Source organism: Pseudonaja textilis, chromosome 1, assembly GCF_049901715.1.
Source record: "Pseudonaja textilis isolate UNSWEBS1 chromosome 1, rPseTex1.2, whole genome shotgun sequence".
In the NCBI taxonomy this organism is placed as follows: domain Eukaryota; kingdom Metazoa; phylum Chordata; class Lepidosauria; order Squamata; family Elapidae; genus Pseudonaja; species Pseudonaja textilis.
The window spans coordinates 175,139,480-175,152,265 of record NC_141990.1 but is presented as its reverse complement, the minus strand read 5'-3'; the positions used below and the strand labels follow the sequence as shown (position 1 = coordinate 175,152,265).

The following is a 12,786-nucleotide window of genomic DNA, read 5'->3' as shown; positions in this document are numbered from 1 at the left end:
TCAAGTATTATTCCATCCTTTGAGCTAGTTCCATAAACCAGGGGCTGCTGTCTTTGTAATTTCAAAAGAGCCAAAATTTAAAGATCTATGTTCAGATTACCTGTTATTTTTTTCAACAAAGCCTTTCCTTGTTTATGCATAATACAAATCTCTCAACTCCATTTATCTCTTTCCAGATGCAGAAGATATATTTATTTTGAACACCTGTGGAAAATATACAGCAATATAATTAATTGAGTTTCTTAACTTTGTTTTATTCCTTGACTCAGACCTCTAATTGAATTTTGCATATAGAATAAATATGGTAAGATATTTCTTAGTTGGCATAAAAACCAGATATGATCCTGCCAAATGTATATTTGTTACTGTTACTGTATGCAGTGGGGTTAAATGATAATGCTTCTTTTGGTATTTCTTCCATTTGAATTAATGCTGTGTAGATGAGTTTAACTGAACAGAATATTATTTTGAATCCAATGATGACAATAGGAGCTTGTGCCTCAGAAACTAAGTAATTTTGATGATTTATTTTCATATGTTCACAAAATTCTTTGTATTCATCCTATATACCGTATTTACTGGACTATAAGCTGCTACTTTTTCCCCACACTTTGAACCCTGTGGCTTGTACAACAATACGGCTTATCTATAGATTTTTCTTCGCTAACTGCCATCAGGGGGTGCAAAAACGTGACAGACGCAAGAGGTCAATGCAAAGAAGAAGACGCTACCAGTAGTTTTTGGCGCACTCGACGCAAGCAGCACGACACGCACGAATGCAAAGTATTTTTCACACCCTCATCATGGAAAGTACACGAAGAAAAGCATATGATGCAGCTTTTAAGTTGAAAGCAATCAATCTGTCTATGCTGGAAGGAAATAGAGCTGCTGCACGTAAGCTTGGCATTAATGAATCAATGGTGAGACATTGGAGACGTCTGGCCACATGCGAAGAGCATTCTTCTCTTTCTGTGTAAATATCTCATTTTACAACATATATATCTGCAGCTTATAGTCTGGTGCAGCTAATATATGTAAAAATATTTTTTTCTTTTAAAATTTAGTGGGTGCGGCTTATATTCCAATGCACTCTATAGGCTGGTAAATACGGTAGTCAAGAAAGTTACCTCTTGTGCATTCTTTAAAAACAGTAGGTTTATTATGCTTAAGATATTTTAGTCATTTTAAACTGGACATTTCCGATTTTAAGATTTTGTATGCCATGGCATTTTTAGCAAGTATCTGCATAATTGTAGTATAATCTGGTTGCCCATTATCTATCTCTCTGTCTGTCTGTCCATATATAATACATAGAAGAGAATTGGGTGATAGTATTTTAATATGAATGAATGTAATTTCATTCTTTGATTCCAATATTCAAACCAGCGTTCAGCTATATTTTAAAATTGACATATCTCTGAATTTTGCAATTAACTTCTCCAATTGAAATGAACTTTAAAGAAAAAATATGCATAAAATTTATCAAAAATATATATGGGAAAATTGCTTTTGAAGAAATAGCTCTATTACTAGAACTGTTAAGCACAGGAAAAATGATCTGTATTGTCATATATAGATAGTAGCTCCCTAGAGCTTCCAGTGTTATAACTCCCATTCTCAACTAGAATATTGAATATTGAATATTGAAGCTGGAATCTGTTTTCATGTGAATTAAATGCGTTCCTATAGTCCTTCCAGGACAATAGAGAAGAAAAAACAATTGCTCTATATTTACAGAGTGACCCATAGCTGAGTCATGCCCCACACTTTGTTCGCCATATAACTCTCTCCCTATGTACATTTCCTTTTCTAGTTTAAGTCTGTAAATGGAGGTTGATCCTTCTTGGTTTCATATAGATTTTTCAAATGCAGATTTATGAGAGAGGCTTAATAGCTTCAGAGGAAAATCTGATTTGGTAACATGATTGGTACTGGATGTCGCAGGGAGGCTATGGTATATCTAGACTTTCAGTTAGAATAATTGGAGGTAACCAAATTGGATTTCATGGCTATGTTTTACAGCTGATCAAAAAATGAATACTAAGCAAAATGTTTCATTATCATCATCATCATCATCATCATCATCATCATCATCATCATCATTATTATATACACAACAATGTGAAATCCCAGCTGCAAGTTATTTAGATGGTGTTGGCTTGCATACACATCAAGTTCTTTTCAAGAACCCAGAAGTTGTAATGTAATATATAATGTAGTATAGTGTATGTGATGATCCAAAAAGTGCGGCCTTTTGCAATTGACATGTGGAACTGTTGTCAATGCACAAATTTTCTATACAGAAGTTCCATCCAAGATTTTTTGGAGCATGGCACCCAATGTGCCAATAACCAATGGGATCACCAGAGGGTAGAAAAGGGGGAGAGAATTTTTGCAGCTGATAACACCTCTTATTACAACTCTGGGATTTTTTTCACGAGCTGCAAGATTTTTGAAAGAATAGTTAAGAGTGAGGAGTGAGCAGAAGATAAATGGTGCTACTATTATGGCTGTGATTATTGTGATTTGTTATGATATTGGTTAAATATGAGATATTTCAAAGTTGATTTTGTTTGATGATTTTATTATATTTTTCCCTTGAAAACTGCTTACATTTTGTTGATTCCAATAGCACAAAAGCAGCTGAAATGTAGGCATGCATCCATACATTCATAAATGCCTACTTTATCAACCCTGATTAACTTTCTTAGAATCATTCACATTCACCCAGCTGCTACCATCTAGCCCAGCATAAGATTGTACCTTAACTATTTTAAATTCCATAGATATATCTAGTTTGTCATCTGCAATTAAAGCAATTTAACAGCAAAAAATTAAGCACCTTGCTTCATCTGAGTAAACTATGTTGGTGAGTTTTGATGAGCCCACGCTCTACCATTGACCTTATTGGGAGAAAAAAGTCCTATTTATTGAATGTATAAGTATTTCATGTCATATTTTAGTTATCATGTCATATTTTAGTTTTGATTTTAGTTATCAAAACAGCGTGTTTTGTGTGTGTGTGTGTGTGTGTGTGTGTGTGTGTGTGTGTGTGTGTGTGTTTGTAACTGGGAAAATGTTTTTATGTCAAAATAGCAAGATATATAGTAGAAAGAGTACATACTGCCCTGGTTGCACAGCAACATAAGTCATCTGTGGAACTGCTGAGTAATGTTTTAGAGCTCCTAACTACTTGTTCTATTTTCTTTTCTGTTCTAGAAACTAAGGGCATCATTTTCTTTTTCTACAGTTATAGCATGTTTGCTTCAACAAGAACATCTGTAAGAGCAGAGAATAAAACAGGACCCGATGCTGTTCTGTATTTTAGGAACATTCTCATTAAATCTATTCATAAAAGGGTAACAGTTTGTACCTGACTGCTTTTCTGATCCCAATAGTATTACTAAATATGTTTGCAGAGCATATTTCCCGCACCCAGTGCCATTAGGAGCCCACATATTTATGGCTTTTCTCAGCTACATTTTGTGCCAAACAACTTTCTAAAGTACCACTTTCCAGCAATTTTATTAAGTGGAGGAAAATGAGAGTGAAGAAGGAAGGAAGGAAGGAAGGAAGGAAGGAAGGAAGGAAGGAAGGAAGGAAGGAAGGAAGGAAGGAAGGGCTAAAAGATATTACTTTTTTGTAGCTAAGGCACCTGAGAAGTTAATTTAATCCAGGTCAGGTTTTACAAAAAAGGATACATTAAGATGGTACTATCATGAATGCCTGCCTCCCTTCTGCTCTTGCTAATATTTTCAGTTTTTCACATTGAGCAGGGAAATGGATAATGGCCTTTCACCTGAACTCCCTTGGATGTGACTAGAAAATAAATCTTTGTATAAGCAAGTAGGCTGCTTTATTAGATGCAGGAATCTAACTGAATGGAAGCCAGTTTGTATAGAGATTCCTACACAAAAACTTGCTAGAGGGAAGTTGGCAGTGATGGATATATAGTCAGTTTTTGTGACACAATTGTGGCAAAATTGAAAGCAGGCCCTTCTTACTCATATTGGTATCTTCCATGTTCACATTCGCATTACCTGAGGAGGCTAGTGTGGTTATTCTAATTGTAAACCATGGAACATCACTAAAGCTGGATAAATCATCCCAACTTTAGCAAAATCAATAAACCCAAAGCTAAAAAATAGTAGGACTGCTAGCATTTAGGCAGAAGACAGACTCCTAGACAGAAGGGAGTGATGAAGTGCTATTATGGAAAAATAAGTAAAACAAGGCAAGGTGCCAAGGATTATTTTTCTCTGGCACATTTCAAGTAATGGGGAACGGGAACTTCAGGTGCTAGAGTGGTTCCTTCATCCTAGTTATATGTCTATTTCCTGACCTTCTTCCTTATTCTGCCCTATATCTTCTAAGATGGAATGCAATACTCCTTTGCATCATCTTTCTCTTAAACTGAGAAGGGTAAGTGGTGACACAGTAGCAAGTAGATTATTTTAAAACATTTTAAGGAATATGAAATGCAGCCTGGTTTTGTGCCATCTACACCAGTTGCGTAATTCAATTTCTGCTACCAATTTAAAGTACTGTTTAGCTTTAGGGGATAGTGGAGGTGAATGCTTAACTGTTTCTGCCATTATTATTCTATCCAACTCCTATAACAAGCATGGGAAATCTTTTAATGACAACTGTTGGTGTTGTTATGCTAGCCTGTGAAAAAAACATGACTTGTACAGCTGTGATAATTCTGGAGTACATGGGTTCAGAAATTTCAGCATGGATTCCCCCTACCCCAAATGTTTAGAATAGCAACAATTTAAGGGAGGAAATAGGAATGCTGAGACCCAAAACATCAATTTTCTTCTTAAAATTCCTACAGATTCATCCTTAAAATGCAAGTGGCAAATATGGTGCTGGTAAGGTTCCTTGAGCTACAACGTGCTCTATAGAAAATTGGAAAGTGCCTTCTACCCCAGTGAAGTTCAACTGATGAGAACAACGAAACGTGAAAGCTTTCGGTGTTGCAGAGCAAACAAGTGAAATAACTCCTTGATGCTAGTGTATGCAGTCATGAGGGCAATGTAGTGCTGAGAAACACAGTGGGAGGGAAGAATACAGTATACTACACTAGAACCCTGGATCATTTAGCTCAATACTTGGCATCTGTAGTACTCCAGTGGGTTTTTTCTACCCCTATTAGGAGTTACTGAAATAGGGACCTTCTGAAATAGGACCTTCTGTATGTAAAACAAATTCTGGAACTCCAAAAGCTCATGCATTGTTTGCCTGCAGGCCTCACAAAGTGAAAGAGTAATATAATAAATTATGAATAATCAACTAAGTGAAATGAGAAATACTAGATCACTGGATAAGTTGGTAGCATCCTATTTCTTTGCTTCCACTCAGCACATATATCTGAGTGAATGAACATGTGTGTATGAGGCAGAATATACAGCATATACATCTTGCTAAGAAGTAAAACTCTGCTATAAGATTGTAGAACTTTTAAATGTTATGTGATTTGCAGGTTAGTGAGAAAGAAAAGTAACAATACGTTGTGGCTTCATTAAATAACTTGAGTTCAATAAATACTTCAGGATATACTTACTGTTATGTAGCCCAGCTCCTGATCCTTCAAAATTAAATTACTTCTCCTGATGAACCACTTCAAAAAGGACATTATAAAGTGGAATTGGTTTAGCTTGTCCTGAATTTCCTGATTAGGCCTGATTAAGATAAATGGTTCGCCCTCCTCCAGAGAATAGTTACTTTGAGAACCACTCTGTCCTCTTGACCTTGAAACAACTATAAAAATGTGCAGAAGGATTTGTTCATCAAACAGGCAAGCTGAAAGGAAAGAGCTCTTCTCTGGAATTCTCCCTTCCCTTTCATTGGTACTCTGATTCCAGAACAAATGATAAGTAATAATGAGCTTCAATGCCTTACATTGGGATTGCTTTAAATGTTGAATTATTACCCTTTCGTGGAAAACTGCAAAACTGACTCATGAAGTGGATTTACAGAGGTCCTGTGTGTGAGAAGTGTTAATAAAGTATCCATTTTATGACTCAAATCTCATGTTGAAAGGGATGTCTTTGAAGTAAGGGAGTGCAGTACCAGGCATCAATTAAAATGTTGACTTTTTTGGAATGCCTTTGAAGTGCTGGGAATTATCACACTATTTTGGAATGTCTTTGAAATGCCAGATACCGGGTAAGGAAGTGTCTGTTGTGTGCTAGGTACCAAAAGGATAATAAAATGTAACTTGTATCCTGAAAGATAGATTGTAAATCAAGCCATTTGCATACTGGGGGGTGTAGTTTTAGGGTATAAGAGTAAGAGCAAAAGCTATGTTTTTCGTTCCTCCCAGCTGCCTAGGGTGGAACCCATCTGCAGATGTATATCCAATAAAGCCTTTTTCCTTGGATCAACTTTGAATCCTGGAGGTTTTTCTTTAGCCACAATCTCACAATTCGGGGGCTCGTCCGGGATCCTTGACGGTGGTCGACTGGAAAGCGGGGAACAGGTAAGAGAGTGGCCACAACCTCCCATTGAGAGGCACCTCTCCCTGAATTCGGTCAGACCCCCGAGGTGACTGGGAATCCAGACGGTCCTTGGAAAAAGAACTGAGATGAAATGCCAGCTGAGAGTTTGTGAAATCGATCTGAGTTGGGGACGCCCACACATCCTTTGACTGCGGAGAGTCCAGGAGTGATCAGATCGGGTAAACTTTGTTCCTTTCATTTGTAGCCAAAAGAGAGAGATCCTTAAACTCCCTGCGGGAATCCAGCACCTGCTGGAGGATTGGGACTAGGAGTCTGGAAAAAAGAGGTCCTTAAACTCTCTGGGAGAATCCAGCGCTTGCTGGAGGACTGGGACTGGTGAGTCAAGACTCTGGGAGTCTGAAAGAATAGAGATGGGAAAGGGACAAAGCAAGGGTCTTGGAGACCAAGAAGAAGCCTGCCTGGGACAGGGAAAATTTGACAATGGCAGAAAATCAATTCCGGTAGATTCGCCCCTGGGACAACTACTTCAGCAGTGGTTCTCCCCAAATCTAAAGGAATTCACCAGACATCTCAAAAAGAAAAACATGGTTTATCTTTGTTGGGATCGGTGGCCAAAACACCCTTTGATTGATCCTAAATTTCCATATCACTGGAGTCCTGAGGGGGAAACCAGTACCTATTGGATGACCAAATTGCGAGACTATATTCTCCAACACAAAATGATCACCCAAATTGCATACATAGATGTATGGTTTCATGTGAAATTTGAGGGTCCCATCCCTCCAATTGAGGGTCAATACATGTCTCAACAGAAGAGCAATGAAAGTGAGATGGATGATTGGCTTCAGAGTCCGCTGCCTTCAAATCCAAATTTGAATAATGCACCCGCCAATGTTCCTATGGCACCACCGCCATTGCCGGTGGTACAACCCCCTCCTCAGCCGTCTCCTTATCAGCGACTGAAAAAGGAACTAAAACAATTGGAGAAAGATATTGAGAATCTTCCATTCAGAGACAAACCTGAAGTGGATGCATTTCCTCTTAGGGAAGTCCCTAATGGGATCAATGCTGCAGGCAATCCAGTGACAGTCTTTGTGGCTGTCCCCATAAAACCAGCTGAGTTGCGAGAATTGAAGAAAACTCTTCCAAAACTTCATGAAAATGCTCATGAGGTGGCCGAACAGTTAGAGCTATGGTTGGGTCCAAATGATTACACTTATCAGGAGTTGATGTACATTTTGGGACATCTATTTACTCCTGAGGAGCGGAATCTCATCCGGACCTCAGCCTGGAGAGCATGGAATGCAAGAGTGAATGGGCAACAAGGGGCAGTGGCAGGAGATCAAAAATTCCCCATAGCAGTTGGGATCCAAACACTGGGATTGGGATCCAAACACTGCGGCTGGCAGAGCAAGTATGAGGGATATGAGAGCAATGATTATGGAGGGGATAAAATTGGCAGTCCCACAAGGGAAAAATTTAACTAAAGCCTTTGAAGTAAACCAAGGCAAAGATGAATCCCCTGGAGATTATTGTACCAGACTCCGGGAAAGTCTAGTTAAATACTCAGGAGTAGACCCTAGCACACCTGCTTTTGAAGCCGTGCTGAAAATGCAATTTGTGACTGGAGCCTGGCCAGATATCCAAAAGAAAATTCAGAAAATGGATAATTGGGGAGCTGTGGGAATGGTTGATCTCCTGAAAGCAGCCCAACAAGTTTTTGTGAACAGAGACACTGTAAAAACCAGACCGAAGTCCCAGATGATGGTTGCAGGTGTACAGGCTCTAACAAAGAGCAAAGTAAAGAAAAGTGGGAACTTTGGGAAGGGTCCAATTGGAGAAAGAAGAGAGAATTTTGGGGGATACAATCAGGGAGGTTTTCGAGGTAGAGGAAGAGGTTGCAGAGGAAGAGGCATGGGAATGAGACAGCCTGGAATGGATAGGAGCTGCTTCAAGTGTGGGAAGGAAGGTCACTTTGCACGCGAGTGTTCTACCAACTGAGAAGAGCGGAGTTATGCATTGTATGATGATTAGGGCTGTTCCGGCTCCTTTAAGAGGACCTGCGGGGAGCCATTGGTAAACATTTTAGTGGGTCCTAACCGTCAGGAGCGGCTGTTCCTGATAGACAAGCGCAAGCCGGACTTCTGTGTGTGACCCGGTAGAGGGTGCACATAGATCAAGGAAAGTGATAAAAGTAGTTGGGGTGAGTGGAAAATCGCAGGATGTGAGAGTGTTTGAACAAATTAGACTGGAAATGAATGAAGTGGTGACTGAAGCTGAAGTGTTGTATATTCCTGATTCTGGAGTGAATTTGCTGGGAAGAGATTTGTTGCCTGGATACTGAACTGTGGGATACTGGGAAGGGAATAAGGATGTGTAAGATGACTGTGGAGGATGAAAGGGCAATTTCGGATGAGGTCTGGGCAGGAGGAGAGAAGGCAGGGCGAATGAACATACAGCCCATTCAAATCAAGATACAACCAGGGATAACTAAACTGTGGACTCCACAATATTCCCTGAGTAAGAGAGGTAGGGAAGGGTTGAAACCGGTGATTGAATCCCTCCCAAAGACAAATGGTTTACTGTGATAGATCTGAAGGATGCCTTCTGGGCATGCCCCCTTGAGGAGGGAAATAGAGACCTGTTTGCATTTGAATGGGATGATCCTGAGACTGGGAGAAAACAGCAATTAAGGTGGACAGTACTTCCCCAGGGCTATATTGAGAGCCCTTTGTTGTTTGGACAGGCTTTGGAAGAAAAGCTAGTGTCTTTTGAGAAAGGGAAAGGGATCATGTTGATTCAATATGTGGATGACTTGTTGTTGACTGGGGAGAAAGAGAAAGAGAAAGAGGTCAGAGCAGCATCTGTGGCTTTGCTAAATTGGCTGAAAGAACAAGGATTGACAGTTTCAAGGGAAAAGATCCAGTTTGTGGAAAGGAAGGTGAAATATTTGGGGCATTATATTCAGCAGGGGGTGAGGTCCTTGGATCCTGAGAGGGTGAAAGGGATCATGAGCCTGGCTCCCCCCAGAAATAAGACAGAAGTCAGGAAAGCCCTTGGATTGTTGGGGTATTGCAGAGTCTGGGTGGACCAGTACACTGTGTTAGCTCAATTCTTGCACAGGAAGCTGGTAGGAAAAGGAGAGAGTATAGAATGGTTAGAGGGAGATGATGAAAAATGGGAAGGTTTAAAGAAGGCACTGTCATCCGCACCGGTTTTGGCTTTGCCCAATTTGAAGCTCCCATTTCATCTGTATGTGTCAGCAGCCCAGGGAACGGCACTAGGAGTATTGGCGCAGAAGGGGGGGGGGGCAATACCAGCCCATCGCCTTTCTGAGCAAAACTCTGGAGCTGGTGGTGAGAGGATGGCCGGTGTGTGTGCAGGCTGTGGCTGCTACAGCTATGTTGGTGGTAGAGAGCAAGAAGTTAACCTTTGGGGGGCCCTTGTGGTGCATTCTCCTCATCAGGTCACTTCTGTGCTAAGTCAGTTGGCAACAACTTGGAGGACAGAGGGGCGGATTCTCAAATATGAGACCATTTTGAGAACCAGCCCTGATGTACTGATTGGGACAGACAGGAATTTGAATCCAGCAGAATTCCTAGAAGGGAGAAGGCAGGAGTGGGAAGCTGAGGAACATGATTGCTTGTTGCAAGTAGATTTGATGACAAAAGTGAGGGAGGATCTGGAAGAGACTCCTTTGAAAGATGGGGAAAGGTGGTTTGTGGATGGATCAAGCAGGGTTGAGGAAGGAAAAAGGAAGTCAGGATTTGCAGTCGTGACAGGAGAAGGGGAGGTCATAGAAAAGGGCTCCCTTCCTTCTTCATGGTCTGCGCAGAAGTGTGAGTTGTTTGCTCTGAAAAGGGCCTTAGAGTTGGCTGAAGGAATTGATGTAACAATCTGGACTGATTCCAAATACGCCTGGGGTGTGGTCCATACCTTTGGTAAGATCTGGCAGGAGAGGGGCTTTATCAAGGCTGATGGGAAACAAGTTGAACAATTACAGCTTGTGGAACAGGCCTTGGAGGCCCTGCAACTGCCAGATCAAGTGGCAATAGTGCATGTGAATGCTCATCAGAAAGGGAACACCCCAGAGGTAGTTGGGAACAGGTGGGCAGACAAGTGGGTGAAGGAAGCTGCAGGGAAAATAGAGCTGGTAATGGCATCAATTCCCTTGCTAGAAATGGAAGAGGATGAGGATTGGAAACCAGAGGGAAAAGAGAAGGATGAATTGGAAAAAGAAGGGTGTGTGCAAACTGAGAAAGGATGGATGACTTCGGAAGGGGTGAATGTGGTTCCCGTGAATGTAATGAGAGGAATTCTGGAAAAGGTACATGAGGGAGGACATTGGGGAACAGAAGCACTGGTAACAGCTGTGAAGCCAAATTTTTGGAGTCCAAGGATGTGGACACTAGCCCAGAGCATCTGTTGGAAATGCTTGATATGTTTGAAAGTAGACAAGAAAGCAGCAAGGAAGAAAGAAATGGGAGGGTGACCCCTAGTGGACTGGCCTTTCCAGAGAGCACAGATTGATTTCACCGAATTACCAGAGAAGTGGGGTTGGAAATATTTACTTGTGATTAAAGATCATCTGACAGGGTGGGTGGAGGCCTATCCGACCAGGAGGGCCACTGCCCCCACAGTAACCAAGATCTTGTTAGAACAGATCATTCCTCGTTATGGGATGATGGAAGCTATTGATTCTGACAGGGGGACACATTTTACACAAAAAGTGTTACAGTCTGTGATGAGAGCTGTAGGGGTGAAATGGGATTTACACACCCCGTGGCACCCAGAATCCAGTTCTAAAGTGGAGAGGGGGAATGCGGAATTGAAGAAACATTTGACCAAATTACAATTGGAAAATGGGTTACCATGGACAAAGAACTTATCCTTGGCACTACTCAGAATCAGAACATGTCCAAGGAAAGACACTGGGGTCTCTCCATTCGAGATGCTAATGGGGTGACCCTACTTGGCAAAAATAGGGAATCCAATTCCTGAATTCAAAGATTTGTTCTTGAAAAAATATTTGCAGACACTATCCAGGTCTTTGCTTTCTCTTCATAAACAGGGATTGTTGGTGCAACGACCACCTTTAGCTGGCAGCCAACATCCCCATGAAGTTGGAGACTGGATCCTGATAAAAACTTGGAAGAGTGAGAAGCTGCAGCCCAGCTGGGAAGGCCCGTACCAGGTGCTGTTGACAACTGAATCTGCAGTTCGCACTTGAGAAGGAGGCTGGATGCATTACAGCAGAGTCAAGAAGGCACCGGAACTTGAGAAACCTTGGAAGGCCATTCCAGTGGACGGTCAGCCGTTGAAGTTAACTCTGAAGCAGTAACATGCAGCTGATTTGCCTAGTGACTATTTACCTACTCATGAGCAGGATAGGAGGAGAGGCTGAGATAAAGACAAAAGCTAAGCCTGAGGGACAATGTGATCAATGCATAAAAACAGCAAAAACAGGGACACAAGTGACAAAGACTCTAATTTTCCATACTCAACTGAGTTGCAGGAAAAGAGACTCCGGGACTTGTATCTACAATGGGACATCTTACTCCATTTGTAAGGATGGAGGGAGTGTCAAATGTTATGACCTGAAAGGTCCCACACATAGGTACACTATAAAGATTCAGGCAGGGAACAAGGTAAAGGTGAACTATGACTTCTATAATCCCAAGGTGTCACAGTCAGTAACCTTTGATGCCTGCGAGGCAATGGATGAGGGAGATAATGAGTGTGGGTCTTTGAGTTGGAGTAGTGCATAATCACAAATGAAACTATATTGGCTATGACACATTTAGCTAAAGAAAGTCCACGCTCAAGAACATATATAATGCAAAATCGCTTGGCTCTGGACTATTTGCTTGCTAAGGAGGGAGGAGTATGTGGGAAATTTAATCTAACAAATTGCTGCATCAAAATTGATGAGAGTGGAAAGGTGATCCAGGAGATAGCAGACTGAATGGTAAAAGTAGCCCATGTACCAGTCCAGACGTGGGAAGGATTCAATATGGGGAACCTGTTTGGATCCTGGTTTCCTAAGCTCCCAGGGTTACAAGCAATAGTAGCACTCATTGGTATCATTGCAGCGGGATGTGTAATACTACCATGTGTTCTTCCTATATTCATCCGCACGATAACTAGCACTCTCTCCCTGATAGCCAAAAGGCAGGTTGTTGAACAAATGATGGTGTTAAGACAGCAATATGACCCATTGGAGCACCTGGAGGAATCTCCTGAAGAACGATGGAAGACAGCAGGCTTATTATTAACTGAGTTTGAGTCAAGGATGGAACAAGAACAGGGGGGATTGTGAGAA

General features: G+C 41.3%; 1 long non-coding RNA gene across 1 annotated transcript; it reads left to right on the top strand.

Moving 5' to 3' along the window:
• The first annotated feature begins 6,478 nt into the window (after positions 1 to 6,478).
• On the top strand, positions 6,479 to 11,854 carry LOC148127940 (uncharacterized). The gene is made up of 2 exons (XR_015740710.1): positions 6,479 to 6,682; positions 11,536 to 11,854. It is a non-coding gene; the product is annotated as an uncharacterized LOC148127940 (long non-coding RNA).
• Positions 11,855 to 12,786: the final 932 nt, after the last annotated feature.